The sequence below is a fragment of the Prionailurus viverrinus genome, chromosome D1 (genome assembly GCF_022837055.1).
Source record: "Prionailurus viverrinus isolate Anna chromosome D1, UM_Priviv_1.0, whole genome shotgun sequence".
Classification (NCBI taxonomy): Eukaryota; Metazoa; Chordata; class Mammalia; order Carnivora; family Felidae; genus Prionailurus; species Prionailurus viverrinus.
In genome coordinates, this window is record NC_062570.1 from 58,605,503 (window position 1) to 58,629,487 (window position 23,985).

The window sequence follows — 23,985 nt, forward strand, 5'->3', positions numbered from 1 at the left end:
TTCTGACTGATAGCCTGTAAATCAGAGGTTCCCACAACCACTGCCTTGGGTTCATTTAATCTGGTAGAGCAGCTCAAAAACTCAGGAAACCAGTTTACTCACTAGATTATTGGTTTATGGTAAAAGAATATAACTCAGGAACAGGCCAATGGAAGAGATGCATAGGGCAAGGAATGTAGAAACGAGCACGGAAGCTCCAGAGGGTGCCACTATCCCTGCATCTCCATGTGTTCACCAGCCTGGAAGCTCTCCAGATCTTGTCCTTTTTGCCTTCTATGGGGACTTCATTACATAGACATGATTGATTAAACCATTGGCCATGGGCAATTGATTCAAGCTGCAGCCCCTCTCCTCTCCCCAGAGGTCAGGATGGTGGGACTGAAAGTTCCAACTCTCCAATCACATGTTTGGTTCCCCTGGCAAACCTGTCCCCATTGCTTTCCAGATGTCACTCATTAACATAAACAGATGTGGTTGAAAGGAGTTTATTTTGAATGTCAAGATACCTTTATGGCTCTTATCACTTAGGAAATTCCAGTGGTTTTAGAAGCTTTGCACTAGGAATAAAGATGAAGACCAAATATTTATTTCCTATTGTAAATCATGGTATACAGCAATACAGTATATTTCAGTGAACAGCTGTCTGCTAGTCAAATGACAGTATTTTCACGTCCTTTTTAAACTCCTTTACTGAGCACTTACTGTGTGCCAAAAATTGATCTCAGTGTTTTACAGACAATATTTTTATACTTGCAACAATCCTGTGAAGTGATTATAATTAGCTCCTTGTGCATCTTGGAAAAGAGAATTCAGAGAATATACTATGTCCATATACTTTAAAACACTTAAAACATAGTGTTATAGACTGAATATTTGTGTCTCCTCAAATTCATATGTTGACACTCTCTCTAATTCTCAATGTGATGTTATTTGGAGTTCGGGCCTTTGCAAGATAATTAGATTTAGTTGAAGTCCTGAGGATGGGGCCCTCATGATGGGATTAGTGCTCTCATAGGAAGAGAGACACCAGAACTCTCTCTCTGCCATGTGAGGACACAGCAAGAAGGCTGTCATTAGCAAGGCAGGAAAAGAACCTTCACTAGAACCCAGTTGGGCTGGCATTCTGATCTCATATTTCCATCCTCCAGAGAGCGAGAAATCAATGTCAAAGCCACTCAGTTTGTGGTATTATATTATGGCAGCCTGAGCCAGTTAATAAAGATAGTAAGTACAGTGAACACTTAAATACCCTTCACATAGATTTACCATACCAGGGGGCTCTTTAAAGAATGGGGCATTTCTTTTTCTGAAAGGCCTCAGAAACATTTCTCTGCCAGAAGTTTGCAATGTAGACAAGACCTAAATAATTCTCCATACTCCTTTCCTTTCCTTTCCTTTCCTTTCCTTTCCTTTCCTTTCCTTTCCTTTCCTTTCCTTTCCTTTCCCTTCCTTTCCTTTCCTTTCTTCCCTTCCCTTCCCTTCCCTTCCCTTCCCTTCCCTTCCCTTCTCCTCTCTTCTTCTCTCTTCTTCTCTCCCCTCCCTCCCTTTCCTTCTCCTCCCCTTCCCCTCTCCTTCCCTCCCCTCCCCTCCCCTTCCCTTCCCTTCCCTTCCCTTTTCCTTTTCCTTTTCCTTTTCCTTTTCCTTTTCCTTTTCCTTTTCCTTTTCCTTTTCCTTTTCCTTTTCCTTAAAATGTTCTAATGCTGAGAGTGTCCAAGCATCACCAGAGATCTAGAATAGATGCTGAAAAGAAGACAGATATTGGAATCTATCAGATCTGGGGTGGACTCCAGGCTCTGCCACTAATTAGCTGTAGGACCTTGGGTGAGTTTTTTAATTTTTCTCAGTCTCATTTTCTTCAACTCTAAAATAGAGTCATGATCTATACAGATGGTTGGTTCACAGGCCCATGAAAATGTTTATGAAGTCTAAGGCACCATGGCTGGCTCAAATGTGGTGTTCAGTTAACAGTTGTTACAATGCACAACACTAAGTATAACTCTACTGGGGAAAGAATGTGGGGTAAAGAATGAGTGACTTAGATTTAGACCTGATTCTACCATTTAAAAACTGTGTGATGTCAGATAAATTATTAAACTTTCTAGGCCTCAGTACATCATCTGAAAGAAAAAGAAAAAAAGCAACGGGGGTGGGGGGAAACCGTTAGGAATTTATTCTTCACAAGACAGCAGAGAGTAATAAATGTAACTGTAAAAAATGTAAATAGGGCCAGCCATTGATTTGGAGTGAAGTTTCCAAAACCCAATTGGAAAGAATTCTGAAATGTGAGAATAGATGGACCTCTTAAAGTAACCCATAATTTTATAGGTGAGAAGATGGAGAAGTGTTTTGCAGAAATGTTGGAACTGGGTCCCCCTGTTTTGGGTTTGTGTATTCATTGTCTCTTTACCACAGAGCAACATCAAGGTTTTATCTTACATCCTCTCCTGGCTACTTCTCAATCCTCTGCTGGTCCATACCAGCTCACATCCTTTCCCCCACTCCTGTGCTGGGCCCTAAATGAATTTCGTGCTTTCAGCTCACAGCAGTTATCATTGAAATACTTCAAATACCCCAACAAAACACATGACTCTCAAGGTTGGAAAACTAGGAAATTGATCTGTTCAAAGACTTCGTTGTCATTTTTCAGTTTTTTTTTTCCTAGAGTGCTTTTTTTGCTTAAAAAAAAACCAGTGGATTTAAGAAGTATATTTGTATTTGACACAGTTTTTCAGGTGGAAGACCTTGATAATTAAGCTGATAGTGTGCAGATACAATGAATAATCATTGTAATGTCAGTGAGACTAAAAAAGAGTATCTTTCTCTTCAATGATCCCGGCCTGCACCCTTCACCCTCCTTTGTGAGGATCACCTGATGGAGGTTTTAAGACTAACTATAACTAGTTTGTTCATTGCAAAGAACCTTTTGTGGGGTTTTTCCCCCTCATATTTATTTCTTATAACAAGTCTAGGGAGATAGCCCTTATTTTCCAGATGAAATGATGGGATCAGGCTTCCCAAGGTCACATTGTATAGCAGAACCCAAACCCCAGATTTTCTGCATTACAAAGCAAGTGCTTTTACTGCTCTAGCCAACTTGGCTATCTCTTGGACACCATAGTTATTAGGATCTTAGATGAGCCCAGGAAATGGTGAAAACTACTCCACAAAACTCCCTTCTGATGTTCAGACTGAATGTCTAGTCAGGAAAGACTCCTCAGGTCAATTAATTACTTTCACCTATGACTGAAATAGGTCTCTAAGAAGAATTCTTACTAACTCTTCTCCCTATGGTTACTAGTAATCTCCTTGTTGTTAAATCCAGTGGACGCTTGTCAGCCTTTCTTCTAATTTGACACTTCTATATCATTTGAAACTCCACATTCCTCCCTTCTGGAAGTTTTCTCATTCCTTGCTTTTCATTGATTACAACATAGTCTTTCTGTTTATTTTTCTGTTTGCTTTTCCTTCCTTCCTCTCTGGCTCTTCCTGAATCTGTCTGCTTTCCAGTTTTTCTTTCCCCCTCACCCAGTAAAAGTTGGTGTTGCCCAAGAGCCCACTTTCTCTTTCATCTTAGTTCCAGCTACTGTCTGTAGGCTGATGATTCATAAACTCTAGCTCTACAGCAAACCTCTCTTCTGAGCTTCAGACCAGTTTATTATCTAGCTGTCTTCAGAACCTCTTCTCCATGAATGTCTCCTATTTTGTTTAGATGCATCATGTCTAAAACTGAGCCTATTATCTTTCCTTATAATGCATTTTTCCTTTTATCAGTTTGTAATTAGTACCATCATTCACCTATTCCCTCAAATCAGAAACATAGGAGTCCTTCTTAATACTGCTTTTTCTTTTGCCTTCTAAAGTCAGTTACTAAGTCCTGTCTTTTTTTTTAATTGTGGTAAAATACACATAACATAAAATTATTTGACATCTTAAACATTTTTAAGTGTACAGTTCAGTGGCATTAAATACATTCAGATTATTGTGCAAGCATCCCCACCATCCATACATAGAACTCTTTTCATTTTTTTTTCTCAAAATTATTTAAATTCTAGTTGGTTAACATATAGTATAATATTAGTTTCAGGAGTAGAATTTAGTGATTCATCATTTACATGTAATACCCAGTGTTCGTCACAAGTGCCCTCCTTAATACCCATCACCCATCTAGCCCATCTCCCACCCACCTTCCTCCATCAACCCTCAGTTTGTTCTCTTTTGTAGCCCCCTTTTCCCCTGCCTCCCCATATGAGTGAAATCATGGTATTTGTCTTTCTCTTACTGACTTATTTGCTTAGCATAATATACTCTAGCTCCATCCATGTCATTGCAAATGGCAAGATTTCATTCTTTTTGATGACTGAGTAATATTCCATTATTTGTGTGAGAGGGTGTATATATATATATGTGTGTATATATATATACACACACACACACACACATATACCTGTATATACCACATCTTTTTAAAAAAAAAATTTTAATGTTTATTTTTGAGAGAGAGAGAGAGGACATGAGTGGGGGGAGGGGCAGACACACACACACACACACACACACACACACACACACACACACACACAGAATCCAAAGCACGCTCCAGGCTCTGAGCTGTCAGCACAGAGCCCGACATGGGGCTTGAACTCACAAACCTTGGAGGTCGGACACTTAACCTGCTGAGCCACCCAGGTGCCTCCTATACCACATCTTCTTTATCCATTCATCAGTCGATGGACACTTGGGCTCTTTCCATAGTTTGGCTATTATTGATAATGCTGCTATAAACATTGGAGTGCATGTACCCCTTTGAATCTGTATTTTTCTTTTTTTTTTTTTAAGTTTATTTATTTTGAGAGGGAGAGAGTGAGAACAAGTTGGGGAACAGAGAGAGGGTGACAGAGGATCTGAAGCAGGCACTGTGCTGACAGCAGAGAGCCCGATGCAGGACTTGAACTCAGGAACTGTGAGATCATGACCTGAGCTGACGTTGGACACTTAACCAACTGAGCCACCCAGGCACCCCGTCGAATTTGTATTTTTGTATCCTTTGGGTAAATGCCTAGTAATGCAATTGTTGGATCATAGATTAGTTCTATTTGTAACTTTTTGAGGAACCTCCATACCATTTTCCAGAGTGGCTGCACCACTTGCATTCCCAGTAGTGTAAGAGTGTTCCCCTTTCTTCTCATCTTCCCCAACATCTGTTGTTTCCTGTGTTGTTAATTTTAACCATTCTGACAGGTGTGAGGTGGTATCTCATTGTGGTTTTGATTTGTATTTCCCTGATGATGAGTGATGTTGAGCATCTTTTCATGTGCCTGTTAGCCATCTGTTTGTCTTCTTTGGAAAGATGTCTATTCATGTCTTTTGCCCATTTCTTCTTCTCCCCCCCCCCCAAGTTTGTTTGTTTATTTGTTTAGAGAGCATGAACAGGGAAGGAGCAGAGAGAGAATTGGAAGCAGGCCCTGCACTCAGTACAGACGCGGGGTTCTCTAGTACTTACAACCCTTTAATGATACTTCATTGTCCTTTGGTTGAATTGAAAACTCCTTAGTTTGCAAGAGAAGGTTTTTATGACCTGACCATTCACATCCCTCCAGCCCATTTCCTGCTCATCTTATGTATCTGTATTTTCCAAGTGTGGCTAGTATTATGTTTTTATTTAGAGCTATAATTTCACTAGAGATCATCAGGGCCAATCCTCTTCTCAGGTGAGGAACCTGAGGTTTCATAAGTGCCTAAGGACAACACCTATTACAGTTCACCATGAATTCAATATCTGATTTACCTCTCTCTTCCTAGTACTCAGCCCCTGGCATGCCATGAATATTGACTAAGTATTTTTTAGTCAGATAGATGAACTAACCGATACCAAAACTGGAAGTAGAACCCAAAACTTTGACAGCTGAACTAGTTTTCTTTCTCCTCACCTTATGCTGCTTTTTAATTTCCAAGGCACTTATGTGTAAAACATCTGGCATACAGTTATGCTCTTATTAGGTAGTAAAACATTAGTAGCCATTGTTTTGTTATTAGTCATCATTATGGGCATACCTTATTTTATTGTGCATCGCAAATAGTGCATTTTTTACAAACTGAAAGTTTGTGGCAACACTGAGACAAGCAAGTCTTGACACCATCTTCCCATTAGCATTTGCTTGTTTCACGTTTCTGTGTCACATTTTGGTAATTCTTAAGATATTTCGAACCTTTCCATTACTATATTGTTATGGTGATCTGTGATCAGTGATTACAGCTTGCTGAAAGCTTAGATGATGGTTTATATTTTTTAGCCATAAACTATTTTTAATTAAGGTTTGTACATTGTTTTTTTTAGACATAATGCTACTGCACACTTAATAGACCACACTATAGTGTAAGCATTACTTTTATATGCACTGGGAAACAGAAAAGTTCGTTTGGCTCACTTCATTGCAATGTTTACTTTATCGCAGTGGTCTGGAACTGAACCTACAGTATCTCCAAGGTGTGCGTGTATATCACCATCTCCTGGCACAGTGACTTAGTGCAGAATAGACTTAGTGAATTTTGAAAGAAGGAAGGGAAGATGAGAAGAAAGAAGTTAGTAGCCCTCTGTCATGGCAAGGAGAGTCTGGGACAGGTAGCCAATGTGGAAGAGATTGTTCTTGCTTTGTAGGTGAATGAACTGAGGCCCAGAACATTTAATTTGGATAATCTATTGTGACTGGTCAACCCCTCTGTATGGACTAAATGGAATAGGGAGATTTTTCTACTTACGAGTTTTGTATAGATAGCACAGATCTTCAGGGGAAACAAACTTGGTTTATAGCAAATTTTCTTTTTTCAAACAATGATAGTTGAAGTCTGATGATTCCTTTGAGCTTCTTAGCAAGGAAGAGCTGTCCTCAAACCTCCTAATGTTAACTATGTAGTCAGCCTTGGACAGGCTCATTTTGGGTCTTGGCTTCTTTGGTAACAAAGCCAGATTTGACTTTTAAAAACAAAAATTGGGGGCGCCTGAGTGGCTCAATCGGTTGAGTGTCCAAGTTTGGCTCAGGTCATGATCTTGCGGTCTGTGAGTTCGAGCCCTGCTTTGGGCTCTGTGCTAACAGCTCAGAGCCTGGAGCCTGCTTCGGATTCTGTGTCTCCCTTTCTCTCTGCCCCTCCTCCGCTCATGCTCTGTCTCTCTCTCTCTCTGTCAAAAATAAATAAACATTCAAAAAAATTAAAAAAAAACAAAAATTGACTCACCAATGACATATCTTCTGAAGCTTGAAAAAACAGGGCCCACAAAACTCCTGATAATAATAAATAAGAGGTACAATACTTTACAACTTAGAAAACTTTTTACCATTTGTAATTTCATTGAGTCCTCACAACAGTACTATGGGTAGAAATTTTTATTTTTTATTTTTTTTAATGTTTACTTTTGAGAGAGACAGACAGACAGACAGACAGTGTGTGAGTGGGGGAGGAGCTGAGAGAGGGAGACAGAATCTGAAGCAGGCTCCAGGCTCTGAGCTGTCAAAACACCCAGGTGCCCCTAGAAATTTTTATTAAAACATCCATTTTATAGGTGAAGACTCAGGTTAATAAATATGTGCAACTTTATGCTGTTAGTAAATTGCAGCGATGCTCTTCCTATTCCACCAAGCTGTCAGGCAAAGCCTCTCTGGGTTTTGGAGAGAACACAAGAAGTGAGTGTGTCTGCCTCTGATACATAATGTGTGATGTCAACACAAAAAGCAGATGGATTAAATCTTGTCTGGGCAAGAATCATGCACTTTAAACTAATTTGCTGTTGGCTTATGACAGATTTACTTTCCTGGATCACAAAATGATTTCCCACTTCTGTAGAAAAGATCAACCTTTTCCCCCAAAGAAAGAAGTGTTGGTCGTGGTGTTGGATTATTATTTCCTTGCTCCTTCTTGGCTTCCTGTTTTCTGTAGTTGTTCATTTATTTCATGTCTTTCTAGACTGTGAGCTCTTTGAGCAGCAGTCATGTACCTTCTGTGCCTAGAACAGAGCAGACAGCTAGTTACTCATTAAATATTCATTGGATTAAGTTATTTATCATTATGTTTATATTATAATGTTACTCTTGCTGTTGATAATTATTATAGTAATAATAACCATTAATGACTGTCAGTGCAGTGCCACGCACTTTACAGACATTGTCTCCAATTCTCATAATAACCGTACAAGGGAGAACTGTTATCCTTATACATATGAAGGAATAAGGTTCAGCTTATTAAGTAACTTGCTGAAGGTCATGTAGCTTTTAAGTGTCACCTTAAGCGAAATATAAGTAGACTTACATTTTTTTTTGCTTTATTGTGGCAAAATATACATAAAAATTACCATTTTAGCCATTTTAAGTGTATAATTTATTGGTATTAAGTACCTTTACAGTGTTGTGTGACCATCTCCACTATTTCCAGACTTTTTCATCATCCCAAACAGAAACTCTGTGTCCATGAAATAATAATTCCCCATTCCCCCCTCCCTCTAACCCTTGGAAACCTCTAAATCTCTGTCTCTATGAATTTGCCTATTTGAAATATTTCACATAAATGGAATCATATAATATTTGTCCTTTTATTTGGTTTATTTCATTTAGCACAATGTTTTCAAGGTTCATCCATGTTGTAGCTTGTATCGAGATTTCATTCCTTTTTATCACTGAATAATATTCCATATAATGTATCTGTCACATTTTGTTTATCCATCTGTTTCTTTAAATCCTCTGGAATAAACTTCAGCCCAGGGAGGTTGGACCATGGCTGCAAGCCTCTGTCCGCCCCTCAGCCATCAAAGGCAAACTCGTAAACCCTGTATTTGGAGGACAAGGTCCTTCTTGCCCACCCTAGATGAAAAAACTGACACAAGGAGCTTAAATGACTTTTCCAAGGTCATAAAGGATTTCATTAGTTTTGCCAGGCTTTAAAGACCCTCCTCTGACCTCTATCTTATGCTGAATGAGGGGAAGACCTAGAATAAATAGTTTCTTTATTTTGGCTCACTTCCCTCATTCAAAAAAGTAGGAGGTTGCCTTAGGAGCTGTTAAAGGGAAAGGTAAGCCAAGTGGGTGCCCCTTTCCCCTCCAGTAGAGATCTGTTCATGCCCATTTTATGTATTAGGCTTCTGGATGAGGTTTTGTTTGACAAAAAGGGTTCTGCTGCTACAGTAGGGAGCTAAATGAACTGCTCAAGATGAACTCTGACCTTCTAATTCTCTTATACACCCTGTTCTTCAAAGTGTGAGATTATCAGCTTTGTGAAGACAACACATACAGTGTGTCTTTTGTGTGTATTGCCCCTCTATTGACTCTCCACCTTAACCAGCACAGATTAAGAAGGGGAAAGACAGACATGTAAGTAGACAATTACAGCACACTGAGATAAATGCTGTCGCAAGGGGATGTGCCATTGTGTTCCAAGAGTCTAACCTAATAAATAGATGTACAGATTGCCATGAAAACTTGGTGGGTATGTGGGAGGGGCCACAACTCTGGCAGAGGTTGTGTCAGGAAAGGCTTCTGAGAAGTCAGGCATGGAACTAGGTCTGGAAGCACGAAGAGAAGCCGAGTTCCAGGTCTGCTGCTAATGACTCAAGACACTGGAGCAAGGCCTGCCCATCTCTCTTGCCTTGCCTTCCCTTCCCATCCAGGCTGAGGGGCTTAGATGTGTTGTTTAGCAATTTGCCTTCCAGCTCTAACATTCTGGGCATTAATCTATAAATTTTTGTTAGCCTTCTTTCATTAAAACAACTGGCTAACTCATTCCCTTAAACTATTTCTTTTGCTTCTTGAACAAAATTTTCTGTGCCCCTTCTTGGAATCCCTGGTGTTGATGAAGATTTCAGAAACAGGGAAGATGCAGTCAGCTGAGAACCCTCTCCTATAGTGACTGTGCCTTCTATCATCTCAGGGCTTCTTGCCCCAGAGCTCCTGACCTTCTTGGAAAAGATCAGTAGGAAACCATGAAAGCCTTTTCATAAGTGTCCTCCTATGAAAGGTCGGATATAACCATAGTCACCACTAGGGCCCTTGTCCTGCTGATTAAGCTCATGCAATTTAATTTCATTTTCTATTAGTTACTTATGGTTCTTAGTCAATGAAAATATAATTTTGTGGCTGTAACTACAGCTGAAAATTGGCAAAATATCGATAAAGGACTTGAATTTTTGGCCGTGCTACGTAGATTCTCATTGGAATGATGACTTTTGCTTAATGTAGTGGGGAGAGTCTCTGCTAGAAGTCAGAGACCTGAGTTTGACCCCTGGCTCTATCTCTAACTGAAAACTTAAACAAATAACTTTATTTGGGAGGACCTTAGTTTCCTCCTCTATAAAGTAAGAATAATAATACCTACCTTATCTATCACTTGTTTGTAAGAGTTTAAGGAGATAATTGATCAGAAAGAGCTTTTTATTTTTTTTCAACGTTTTTTTTTTTTTTTTGGTTTTTTTTTGGGGGGGGGGACAGAGAGAGACAGAGCATGAATGGGGGAGGGGCAGAGAGAGAGGGAGACACAGAATTGGAAACAGGCTCCAGGCTCCGAGCCATCAGCCCAGAGCCTGACACAGGGCTCGAACTCACGGACCGCGAGATCGTGACCTGGCTGAAGTCGGACGCTCAACCGACTGCGCCACCCAGGCGCCCCAGTAAGAGCTTTTTAAATGAGACAAAGCTAATTAGGAGTGAGCTGCTGGGTCCATGATTGTTCTTATCCTGGGGGTTAACTCCTTGGGCAGACTGAGGCCAGGGAGGCCTGGAGGTTGATGAGACTAGCTACTTTACTGGTGCTGAAATTCTTTTTTGAAGGGAACTCCCTGGCGTATGGGGGCAAAATTGGCCTGCTTCCTGGGAGTTCTACTTCCCAAGGAATCACAGGGTTTCTGGGGAGCAACTGGAAAAGTCCAGAGGTTGGAAAAAAGGGATACCTGGGTAGAGAGGACACCTTTATCTACCCTAGACACTACAGAGTAAGTTGGTTTCTCCTGTGGAAGCATTAGTAATAACTAACAGCTATCTATTATTACCAATAATGGTTGCTGTTTGTTGGTCATCCATTACTGGCCATGCACAGTATTTTGGAAACTTTCCTACCCAAGTGTACTTGACATCAGAGAACAAATTCATCTCTGAATCAGTGGGGGGAATATAGCCCAGAGCGGATCTCCAAGGTTAAAAATTACTTGAAGCCCCTGCATTATCTTCAAACTGCATAAGAATTTTGCCTTAAGTCATCATTATATAGTCATAGTTGTTTTCTGTACAACAGATAATTTAAATTGTTTACCCTCTGGTATAATTACCTTACCAAGAAAGTACACTATATTTGCTCATTTACCCTTTAGTATACTGTTGAGTACCCACAGGGGTTCCTGTGCCCAGTTTGAGAACTGTATCATCATTATTTTAGTTAACCTTTATTTTCCAAAGTTTTTATTGATATAGACACAAGTTAAGGAAGATGGAAAGACTTGTCCCTATCACAGAGTAGTGGAGCCAGAATCAAGTCTAAGTTTGGATATTCCATTCTCTTAATCACTGAGTTACTTGTCTATATTATTTACTGCCTTAGAATTGTTTATATTTCTGGAACACTTATTCCTCTCATAGGCAATTACTGTGTCCTCAGTGCTTAACATAGTGCCTAATTCAAAGTAAACTCTTGGGGCACCTGGGTGACTCAGTTAAGTGTCCAGCTTTGGCCAGATCATGATCTCGCAGTAGGCAGGTTCGAGCCCTGCGTCAAGCTCTGTGCTAACAGCTGGGAGCCTGGTACCTGCTTTAAATTCTGTGTCTCCCTCTTTCTGCCCCCCTGCCCCGAATCATGCTCTGTCTCTCTCTCTCTCTCAAAAATAAATGTTTAAAAAATTTAAAAAAAAGGACAAAGTAAACTGTTGATTGGTTGAATGATTAAATGGCAAATGATCAAGCCTCTAATAATGAAGCCTTTTCAGAGGTCCATAAGTATCTGGCAAATTGACCTCAGAGTTTAGAATAAATGTTTTTCTCTTAACTATTCTCTAAACCAGTGATGCACAGTTAGCTCTAAGCCAGTACTTCCACACAGAAAATGATGGTATTTGTAGAGAACTCTGGATAAACAGACAAGGCCACGAGGGAGTTCCTGTGCCCTACTTCCTTCCCAGACACCCTATGTGCTTAAGGAATCAGTGTCTCAATTCACCTGTAACCCATTGACAGCTCCTGAGCTACCATGAATGGTATCTAAGAATTATCCGGTTTTTATTTGTCTTACCATTTCCCCAGTATACACTCATACACATTCTATCTGCTCCATCTTTGTACCTATCCATCCCTCATCATTGCTGTCATGAACACAGTTGTGTTGTGGAAAAAGGTTGAGAGTTTGGACCAAATTGTGGCTTTCCAAAGTCTCTGTGACCTCTGTGGCTTCTAAGTATAGTCCCAGGTGTAGGAATTTGTTAGAGATGAGAATTATTAGGCCCTACCCCAGACCTCTGGAATCAGAAACTCAGGAGGTGGTTCCCAGCAAGCTATTTTCACAAGCTCCCTAAATGATTCTGATGCTCCTATCTGCCATCTAGTAACTGTTCAATAAATGACATTCTCTTCTCTCCCAGTTCTTTGAGGTTATCTAGAAATCTTGCCATCATTAATTCCATAATTTCTCTGAGAAATGCCCTTTGAGTTCCAAACAGCTTTAGAACAGAGATCATGTGTCATCTGTGACAGGGGTGGCTGGCCCCTTCTCAGACAGATTGGGAGGTCTATGAACAGGCAGTCTAAACCCTGGATATGGGAATAGAAACTACAGCTTCCAGCATGATAGCCAGCAATCGTATCTTTTTCCCTGCACATGTTAGGAAAACTAAATAATTGGCCCCTAAAATTGGCTTTAAAAGGACTCATGTTGGGTGAGGTCAAAAGTGTGATTACTTGAAAATTGCTCTGCTGGTGGGGAAGGTACTTGAATTTAAGTGTCTAAATCAGATTTTTGCTATTACTGCTCTCAGCAGGAAAAGAGGCAGAAAAATCAATAGTCTGTGGTTTTGTTTAAGCTACAAAACCACACTTCTTGCCTCCAAAGGTCTCTGGCTTCCAAAGATTTCGTCTTTCACTGTCACCACAGGTGCTGTCACGATTGTAAGTTTATGCTGAGTTCCTTGAACTCTGTCCTCTTATGTGTGCATGGTAGGAGGCCTGGAAGCTTTGTGGTACCATGAGATAGGTAGGTATGAGCATCCAAGACCTGGCTCCAGACCTTCCTTCCCTTTTCCCTCCTTAGGGTAGACCCTGAGCTGGGAGAATTGAATTCAGAAATGCAGACAAGAGGGCTGGACACAGTGTCCAAAGGGGTGGCCTCTTCCTGAGCAGCTACATTATGATTTTAGGTTACTGGCAATCCTTGAGTTTCCAGAGGAGCTTGGAACTTTGAAGAAGAATGCTGAATGACTGATATTATTTTAATCATTTCATTATTTGAGTACCCATTCCCTAAGAAGTCCAATGCTAAGTGTTTCTCATATAGCTTAATGGTTAAGGCTGCTTATTTTTGAGTCTTAGCTCCATCATTTGATTACTTTATATCACTTATACAAAGTATAAGTGCCTGAAGTATAAATACCTGAAGATGCTACTGGAAAACTTGACTATTTGTAGCTTAAACAAAGTATATTTTTCTTACATAAAAAAAAGTCTGGAGGTCAATGACTGATGGCATTGATTTATTAGGTCAGTGATTTCAGGACCAGTATTCTGTGACTCTTTTGGCTTTCCTCTTTTTTTTTTTTTTTTAAGTTTATTTATTTATTTTGAGGGACAGAGCAAACAGGGTAGGGGAAGAGAGAGAGAAGGAAGAGAGAGAATCCCAAGCAGGCTCCTCGTTGTCAGCACAGTGACCAGTGCAGGCTCGAACCCACGAACTGTGAGATCATGACCCAAACTGAAATCAAGAGTGGGAGTTTTAGCACTTTTTTGCACCTGTTGGCTTTCCCCTTTTGATCTAAGATGGCTGCTCTAGCTGTAAGTATCATGTCTGTGATTGAGGGAGGAAAAAGGGAGTATAGAGGAACATCAGTAATGTTTGTCCTTTTACTAAGAAAGCAAAGGCTTTCCCACAATTCTCTCAGGAGATTTCTGTGTAGATCTTGTTGGTCAGAATTGGGCCACTTGGCTAATTTTAAGTTCTGGGAAGGCTGGAAAAATGAGTTTTTAGCTTTGCCAGCCTGAATAGTCAAAGAGCAGAGGGGGCTGGGAATGAGCATTGAGTTAGCTCACCCACGGTCTACCCTACCACAGTGGCCTCAGCAAGTAAATGGCTTCCCTGGCTGGTTTCCTCATCTATAAAATAAAGATAGTAGTAGAACCTACCTTATGAAGGAGCTGTGAGGGTTAAATGACATCAGTGTAAAGTGCTTAGCATAATACTTGACACATAATAAGTAATAATATTGTTTTATTACTAATATTATTTCAGCTTCATAAAGTAATTGTTATTATCCCATTTTACATAAGAGGAGGCTGAAGGTCTGTGAGTGGAATAACTCGCCAGAATTCAGAGTCTGAAATGGCAAAACTGGTTTAGAGCCTATATCTGAATCTAAATTCCACACTTCCTTTTTCTGCACTGCGAGTTGAGTCAGCAGGGAAATGAAGGTTGTTTGATGAGTCTACCTTGGCACACCCAGGGCACTAGCCACACACTTGGTGAATAGAGTGTGAAGGCAACTGAAAAAAATAGATTTGGACAGTGAGAGCCCCAGCAGAAACCCCTGTCGGTGACATATAAGGACAAAGAGAACCACAACTTAGGGAGTTATCACAGGACTGATACTAGATCCACCAAATTGGGGGATGAGAATTTGAGAAAACCAATTTGGAAATATAATTTGATAAGAACTGTAAGAAAAGCCAGTTGTGGGGGGTAGTCAGAAGGGGCCCCTACTCTAGCCTCAAGGGAGGAAGGTCAAGGCAGACTTTCTGGAGAATGAAATAAGGTGAAGGGCAAGGGAAGGACAATCAAGCATTGAAGACATCCTGAACAGTGACCTAGAAGCAGAACAGTCAAATGGAGTATGCTAGAACAGCTTTGGGTTTGGTGTTGGTAAAGTGTAAAATGCCAGGCCAGAGTTGCCATGAGGGGAAATGGGACATCTAGATGGATAGAAGACTTGGAGGGTTATTATGCCATGCTAAGAACTTTGCAACTTTATCCATAGCAATATCTTTATCCTTCTTTGGATATTTGTTTGGAACTTTTATTCTTGGCCACCAGAATGGTTTAGGCATGATGGATAGATTGGCATTTTCAAAAGATCTCTCTGGATATGTGCAGAGAATGGATTAGAGGGAGAGAAAATGGAGGTTAGAACACAAGTTAGGAGCTCTTTAAAGAGGTCAGTTGAGAGACCTGAACTAAGGGTGGTATTTAGGATGGACAGGAAAAGACACTCTTGAGACATTTTTAGAGGGAACACTATCTGGCATACAGTAGACATTCAGCATTTGTGGAATATGAATTAATAATTTAGGACTTGATACTGGATTTGGGAAGTGAGGGAGAAAGAAGAATCAGGCTTCCTCTGACTTAGGTGACAGGTTGCATGGTTATGCCTTTCACTGAGTTCTCCGGAGTACCAGGGCTAGCATATGTCTGGGAGCTTTCCTTGTAATTTCTCAGGTAATTTCCTCATAACCCTTTGGGAATCCCCCTTTTTCCTAGTGCTAGGACTTCTAAACCCAATACGTGTTGGTAATGATGGGGCAAGATAATGCTATTCCCGTTCTACAGATTTGGAACCTGAGGTGCAGAGTAGTTAAGTAACTTGCCGAGGTACTCAGTTAGCTTACAGCATGTTGCCTGTTAGAGCATATTGCCTTTATGTGAGACTCTTGAACTTCCCATTGTAATTTCAACTGATTATAGGCCGTAATAAAATAAGCAATAAAATTCAGAAGATTAGATTGATCTAATTACTCAGCTGTTAAAATGAGGCCATGAGTTAATCATAATTCAATGCACCTTCTAATTCAATCCAATAGTGTACAATATCATTTGCATTATACAAAGAAAGGTCTACTGATGCCTCTTTAGTGTTAAAAGGAAGAAATAAAATAACTCATAAAAATAGAATCCACTATTCCTTTACCCTTATTCTTCTTTATTAGATAGATCTGGGGCCAGTCTTGTCACTTGCATAACTGTGAACCTCAGTTTTCTTATCTGTAAAATAGGGGAGATTTTCATTTAACAGTAGCTGTTGTTATTTTGCAGACACAGAAATGGAGATTCAGAATTTGATAAGGATTATAAGGGTCTTACCCGGGTCACACAGTACTTTAGTGGCAGCTCTAAACAAAAAATATGTTGAAATGGAAGCATTTTGGGGGGAATCTTTGAAGACATGTTCCATATTTCAGCTTATTTGAAAACCCAGTCCTGGTGTGCATGTCATACCATCTTCTACCTTCTTCCTTTAGGACCTCACTCGTGAGCTCATAAGTCTCTAGGAACATCAGTCTTAAATTTGTAGAGCCCAAAAAGAGTTTTTAGGACATTTTTACATAAAGCTGGAAAATGTAAGTAGCTGAATCCTAGTCCTGGCTCTGCCTGAAGGATGAGTAGCAGTTATTTGGAACAGATGACATATCTAACCAATAGGAGATTAATGGAATCTACCTAAGTGTCCATTAATATAAACATTTTGTGGTTTCTGTTGTTATTTTTCTTTATTTCCAAAACAATGTGCTCATTTTAGAAAACTCAGGAAATACTGAATATGAGAAAAAAAAATCCATAGTTCATCTGATCCAGAGACCATCACTGTTAACACTTTGGTATATCTTTTTTTTTCCTAGAACTTGTAAAATAAGCACACATACACATTATTTTTCAATAAAAATGAGATTATATGCTGCGCACTGTCCTGTAACACCTTAATTTATTTAAGGAAGTTTGAGTTGTTGGGTTATTTAGATTTGTCTCATAATGCCCTGTTGACAGACATTTAGTTTCTTTAACTCTCACTATTAACCAGTAGCACAAAGCAGAAATAATAGACTGAAAATGAATGAGAAAAATGCAAAAATGTGGGGATACTTTCATTTATAAATTTTTTTAAAGAGACAAAAATGCTTTATAATGTATAAAAGATTGTAAGTATACATAAACACAACAGTACACAAAAAATTACCTATATTCAAAGCATAGTGACTGGTTCGATGTTTGCGTAAAGAGCCACACTAACTAGGTAGGATCTTGCTTTTGTCCAGCTTTGTGTTTGGCCAAGCAATAATAGGTTTAATCACCAGGAGTCATGTAAGGGGGAGGGAAAGGCAGGAGGTAAGGGACGTGATTGAGGATCTAGAAGATTTTCATTAAATAAGACCATTTAGGGAACTTTTAATGAAAGGGATAGGGGTGGGGACTAACATTTATTGAAGTACTTACTACTCTGTACCAAGTTTTGTGCTAGGTATTTTGCATGCTAAGTCTTAATTTTCTACCCTGTAGTATATTATAGCCCTGTGTTCTTGAGGCTCAGGTAAAGAGACTTGCCTATGATTTCATGTCTCGTTAGTGGTACACTGGACTTTTGAATCCACATTTGCCTGCCTTCAGAGCACCTGTTCTTCCTGCTGGACTATGATGGCTCCCATAAGAGAGTCAGAGCAGGAGATTCTTTCTCCCGATTCTCAGAAGGAATGAGTCCTTTCCAAAAAAAAATTCCTATGGATCCTCTTACCTCCTTAGGCTGTCATCTCCTCTCTTTTCCTTTACTGTCAACATCTTTACTCACTTTTCAACACAGCCTGCTGTTCCGATGCCTTCATTAAATCTGCTATATATAAAATAAAAAGGCAGATATTGCCATACTGGATTTAAAACAAAATCAGGATCCAACTGTATACCGTCTACAGGAGATACCACTTTAGATTCAAAGATACAAAAATGCTGAAAGTAAAAGAATGGAAAAAGATAATGTAATAGCAACCATAAGAAAGCTAGAATGGTTATACTAATATCAGACAGACTCTAAAACAAACCCCCCAAAAAATGTTACTGGAGATAAAAAGGGATATTTTATAATGATAAAGGGTCAATCCAGCCTGAAGATGTAATGGTTATATATGCACCTAACAATAGAGCCCCAAAATACACAAAACAGAAGGTAACAGAAATGAGGAGCAAAAGAGATAATTCAGCCATTATAGTTGGAAACTTCAGTGCCTCACTTTCTTTGACCTCACTTTCTTTGACCTCACTTTCTTTGACCACTGCATCCTGCTGACTTCCAGTACCTCACTTTCAATAATAGAACAACCAGACACAAGATCAACAAAGAAATGGAAAACTTGAACAACATTGTATACCAACCATATCTAACCAGTATCTGTAGGACAGTCCAACAGTAGAATATGATTCTTCTCAAGTACACGTGAAACTTTCAGGATAGACCATATGCTGAGCCATAAAACAACTCTCAATACATTTAAAGTATTGAACTCATACAAAATATGTTCTCCAACCACAATGGAGTGAAACTAGACATTAAAAATAGAAGAAATTTAAGAAATTCACAATTATGTGAAAATTAACACACTCCTAGATAACAAGTGGGTCAAAGAAGAAATCATGAGGGAAATTAGAAAATACTTGGAATGAATTAAACACAGCACACCAGAATTTATGGGTGTAGTTAAAGTGGTACTTAGGAAATTTATAGCTGTAAATGCCTGCATTAAAAACAATTAATTCACCCTAACATATTGGGGGAAAAAAGAGCAAACTAAACCTAAAATAAGGGAAAGGAAGGAAATAATAAGGATTAGAGCAGAAATAAAAGAAATTTAAGGGGCGCCTGGGTGGCACAGTCGGTTAAGCGTCCGACTTCAGCCAGGTCACGATCTCGCGGTCCGTGAGTTCGAGCCCCGCGTCAGGCTCTGGGCTGATGGCTCGGAGCCTGGAGCCTGTTTCCGATTCTATGTCTCCCTCTCTCTCTGCCCCTCCCCCGTTCATGCTCTGTCTCTCTCTGTCTCAAAAATAAATAAACGTTAAAAAAAAAAAAAAAATTAAAAAAAAAAAAAAAAAAGAAATTTAAAAATAGAAAAACAAAGGTGTCTGGGTGGCTCCGTTGGTTAAGTGTCGACTTCTGAGTTGGCTCAGGTCATGATCTCAGGATCATGAGATTGAGCTCCGTGTGTTGGGCTCTGCGCTGGGCAGATTCTCTCTGTCCCTCTTCCCCTCTCCTGCTCTCTTGCACATGCTGTCTCTCTCTTTCAAAAGAAAAGGAAGGGAAAAGAGCAAAGGAAAGGGGAAAAGGAAAGAGGGGAGGGAGGGAGGAAATAGAAAAAAAATCAATAAACTGAAAGTTTATTGTTTTTCAGCAGATCAACAAAGTTGGCAAACTTTTATCTAGACTGATCAAGAACAAAAGGGAGAAGACTCAAATTACTAAAATCTGGAATGATACAGGAGACTTAACTCCTGACTTTACAAAAATAAGGATTATAAGGGAATACTATGGACAGTTGTATGCCAACAAATTAGATACCTAGGTGAAATGGACATATTACTAGAAATACACAAACTATCAATGCTGATTTATGAAGAAATAGAAAATCTGAATGGACTTAATAACAAGTAAGTGGAATTAGTAATAAAAAAAAAAAAAAAATTCCCCCAGAGGAAAGCCCAGAACCAGATAGTTTCACTGGTGAGTTCTGACGAACATTTAAACAAGAATTAACACTAACTGTCCACAAACTTTCAAAAACAGAACACTTTCTAATTCCTGTGAGACTAGTTTGTGTTGTCTTGATACCAAAACCAGACAAAGACATCACAAAAAACTATAGAACCAGTATCCCATTTGAATACAAATGCAGAAGTCCTCAACAAATACTACCAAAATGAGTCCAATAAGTTATAGAAAGGATTATATTATACACTGTGACCAAGTGGGATTTATCCCAGGGGTGCAAGATCCATTCAGCATAGGAAAATCAATCAGTGCAGTGCATCATATTAAAAGGTTAAATGACAAAACCCACATAATCTCAGTAGACACAGAAAAAGCATTTGCCAAACTCCAGTACCCCTTAATGATTAAAAAAACAAAACAAAACAAAGAAACGGCCCAACAAATTAAGAATAGAAGGGAACTTCCTCAGTCTGACAAAGGACATTTATGCAAAACCCATGGCTATTACTACACTTAGTTTTAAAAGGCTGAATGCTTTTCTTCTGACACTGAGAATAAGACAAGGATGTGCAGTCTTACCCTTTCTATTGAACACTGTATTGGAGGATCTAACTAGGGCAATGGGGTAAGAAAATGAAATGAAAAGTAAAAGTATTTGTATTTGCAGATGATGCAATCTTGCATGTACAAAATTCTGAGGAACCCACAAACTGATAGAACTAATAAATGAGTTCAGCAAGGTTATAGGATACAGGATCAATATATAAAAATCAATTGTATTTCTATAGTTATAATAAACAACCCAAAAATAAAATTAAGAAAACCATTCCATGTACAGCATTATGAATTTATAGCAAATGAATTGAATAAAAGTACTTAGGGATAAATTTAACAAAAGAAGTGTAAAACTTATACTTTGAAAACTCTAACATGTTGAAAGAAATTAGGATCTAAATACGTGGAAAAACATCCCATGTTCATGGATTGAAAGACTTAATATTTTTTAAGATGGTAATAGTTCCTAAATTGATCTACAGATTCAAAATAAACCCTATCAAAATTCTAGCTGGTTTGTTTGCAGATTTTGACAAGATGTTAATAAAATTCATGTGGAAATTCAAAGGACCCACATTAGCCAAAACAATCTTGGAAAAGAACAAAGTTGGAGGACCCACACTTCCCAATTTCAAAGCTTATTAGAAAGCTACAATAATAAATGTGGATTTATTGTGACTTTTGCCACAATGTGATTTTGGCATAGGGGTAGACATATGCATCAGTGGAATAGAATTGAGTATCCAGAAGCCAGCTGTCACATTTATGGTCAATTTTCAACAAGCATACCAAAAACAAATCAATAGAGAAAGAATAATCATTTCAACAAATGGTGCTGGGACACTGTATATCCACATATGAAAGAATGAAGTACTTCCCATGATATGCAAATATTAACTTAAGATGGATCCAAAGCCCTAAATATAAGAGCTAATGCTATAAAACTTATACAGGAGAGCTTGGAGGTAAATCTTTGTGAGCTTAAGATTTGGCAGTGGTTTCTTAACTATATAACACCAATAGCACAAACAGCCAAAAGAAAAAAAATAGATAAATTGGAATTCATCAAAAGTAAAAAGTTTTGGGGGCACCTGGGTGGCTCAGTCGGTTAGGCATCCAGCCCTTGATTTTGGCTCAGGTTATAATCTCACGGTTCATGAGAACGAGCCCTGCATCAGGCTCTGTGCTGACAGCGTGGAGCCTGCTTGGGATTCTCTCTCTCCCTCTCTCTCTGCTCCTGCCCCTCCCTTGCTTGTGTGCACTCTCTCTCAAAATAAACATTTAAAAAATAAGTTAAAAAAAATAATAAAAGTAATGTTTTTAAAAAAGGGGAAAACTTTTGTGTTTCAAAGGACATTCAAGAAAGCAAAAAGACAGCCTACAGAATGGGGTAAAATATTTGCAGATCATCTGTCTGATAAGACATCTAGTTCTAGATTGCATCTAGAATATATCAAGAACTCTTAACAACTCAATAATAAAAAGACAACCCAATTAAGAAATATGCAAAGAACCTGAATAGATAGTTCTTCAAAGAAGACATACAGATGGCTAATAAACACATGAAACAGTTCCTACATAATTATCAGGGAAATGCAAATCAAAACTACAATCAGATAGCACTTTACACCCCTAGGATGGCTGTAATCAAAAAGTCAGGTAATAACAAGTGTTGACAAGGATGTGGAGAAAGTGAAAACTCATACTGCTGGTGGGAATGTAAAAAATGGTGTAGCCACTTTAGAAAACAGTCTTGTCAGTCCTCAGATGGGTTCCTGTCTCTGACTGTGCTTATATTGTTCTTTTGGTTTTATTTTATTTGGATGTCATTCCTCTTATCTTTGCCTGCCAGAATCCTGCCACCTCACAAGACCCACCTCAGAAATCCAGTTTCCCAATTGCTAGGCTGTATATCTTTATCTGGTATTGCCAAATTGCCCTTCAGAATGCTTTTACTGATTCCCATGGTTTTAGATCCTTCCCAACACTTGCTATTGTGAGACTTTAAAATTTTTGTCACTCTGATAGGTGTGAAATGATATTTTATTCCATGTATTCACATTTTGCTGATTACTAGTATGATTGAACATCTTTTCCCTTTCTCCTCCTTTTCCCTAGTCATTTTGAGTGATTTCTTCTGTGAATACTGTGATTAGATGTTATTGGCTTATTTTCATTTTCTTGTTGATTAAATATGAGTTTTTTACTCTGGATACATTTGTTACAAATATCTTTTCTCTGTACTTGTTTTTTAACTTTGTTTAAATTTTAGTGAGTTAAATTTATCAACCTTTTGTGGTTTTTCCTTTTGATTTCATCTAAGAAATACTTTCTAATCACCAAGTTCAAACAATACTCTCCTATTTTCCCTAATAGTTTTAAGTGTTTTTGTTGTTGTTGTTGTTGTTGTTGTTGTTGTTTTAATATTTACGTTTTTGGTCTTTCTGGAATTGGAGAAGTATGAGATGGGGATCAAATTTTTTCTTCACATGGAAAAAGCAAGTATTCTATGTTTTACTGAATTTAAACAAGATCTTCCCTTTCCAGATCTCTTAAAACAGCATAGTAGAATAAAAAAGTGAATTGACATGGGAGGAAAACGAATTTATGGACTAAATCATCAATTTGCAAAATTTCATCTTGCTCTTTTATTTCTTTTTAGAAAATAAATACAGGGAGGGTGGGAATCACTCACCAAACAATCTGTAAAGTATTGAGACCTCCCTTCATAGATGCCAAAAAAAAAAAAAAAAAAAAAAAGGCAGCAGCACACTCCTGGAGTGGAGATTGAGACAGAATAGGCCATCTGCTTTCCATTAAAATTTCTCCCATACCCCATGCTGACAAGGAGGGAGCTTTGGAGATACTGTTAGATTTGTAAAAGAATTTTTTTTCCCTTCAGAAATAGCACACACTTGGCCTTATGTACTTACCTAAGGAATAATTTTATTAGTTTTAACAATCTATTCTCTCTCTCTCTCTCTCTCTCTCTCTCTCTCTCTCTCTCTCCCTCCCCCCCCCCCCCCGCCTCTATATATATAATTTATTGTCAAATTGGTTTCCATACAACACCCAGTGCTCATCCCAACAGGTGCCCTCCTCAATGCCCATCACCCACTTTCCCCTCTCCCCCCCCCCCCCCCATCAACCCTCAGTTTGTTCTCAGTATTTAAGAGTCTCTTATGGTTTGCCTCCTTCCCTCTCTGTAACTTTTTTTCTCCCCTTCCTCTCCCCCCTGGTCTTCTAAGTTTCTCAGGATCCACCTATGAGTGAAAACATATGGTATGTCTTTCTCTGCCTGACTTATTTCACTTAGCATAATACTCTCCAGTTCCATCCATGTTGCTGCAAATGGCCAGATTTCATTCTTTCTCATTGCCAAGTAGTATTCCATTGTATATATAAACCACATCAAAACAAACAAACAAACAAACAAACAAACAAACAAACATCTTTTTCCATTCATCAGTTGATGGACATTTAGGTTCTTTCCATAATTTGGCTATTTAACAACCTATTTTCTTATCTTTTTTCATTGATGATACTGCTTTTGCACTAAAGGCATGCCATGTTAAACCTGCTCTGGCTTTAGCAGCCTTCTTCTTCTAGGGCTCATCCAGGATGAATGACCCACACAGGTTACTGGCTTTTTAACTAGAGGGTAAGTCCTCCCTGGAGATGCAACACAGGTCAGAGCACAATTGATTACTGGATATTTCTCAGAGGGAGTTGCCTTGCCCTAAACTGGGAAG

The 23,985-nt window shown here is 38.9% G+C and overlaps 1 protein-coding gene and 1 long non-coding RNA gene across 5 annotated transcripts in view; one reads left to right on the forward strand and one right to left on the reverse strand.

Annotated features, from left to right (window-relative positions):
* Positions 1-23,985, forward strand: part of FAM168A (family with sequence similarity 168 member A) — a 200,001-nt gene that overhangs the window by 142,729 nt on the left and 33,287 nt on the right. The gene's annotated exons all lie outside the window — the stretch shown is intronic.
* LOC125176122 (uncharacterized) overlaps positions 7,771-23,985 on the reverse strand; it is a 36,469-nt gene continuing 20,254 nt past the window's right edge. The window contains exons 3-5 of one of the 2 annotated variants that reach the window (XR_007156134.1): positions 17,720-17,815; positions 16,124-16,197; positions 7,771-7,993 (exon numbers count right to left, since the gene is read on the reverse strand). This is a non-coding gene — a long non-coding RNA (uncharacterized LOC125176122). The remainder of the gene's footprint in view (positions 7,994-16,123; positions 16,198-17,719; positions 17,816-23,985) is intronic. The other variant, XR_007156135.1, reaches the window with a different exon arrangement.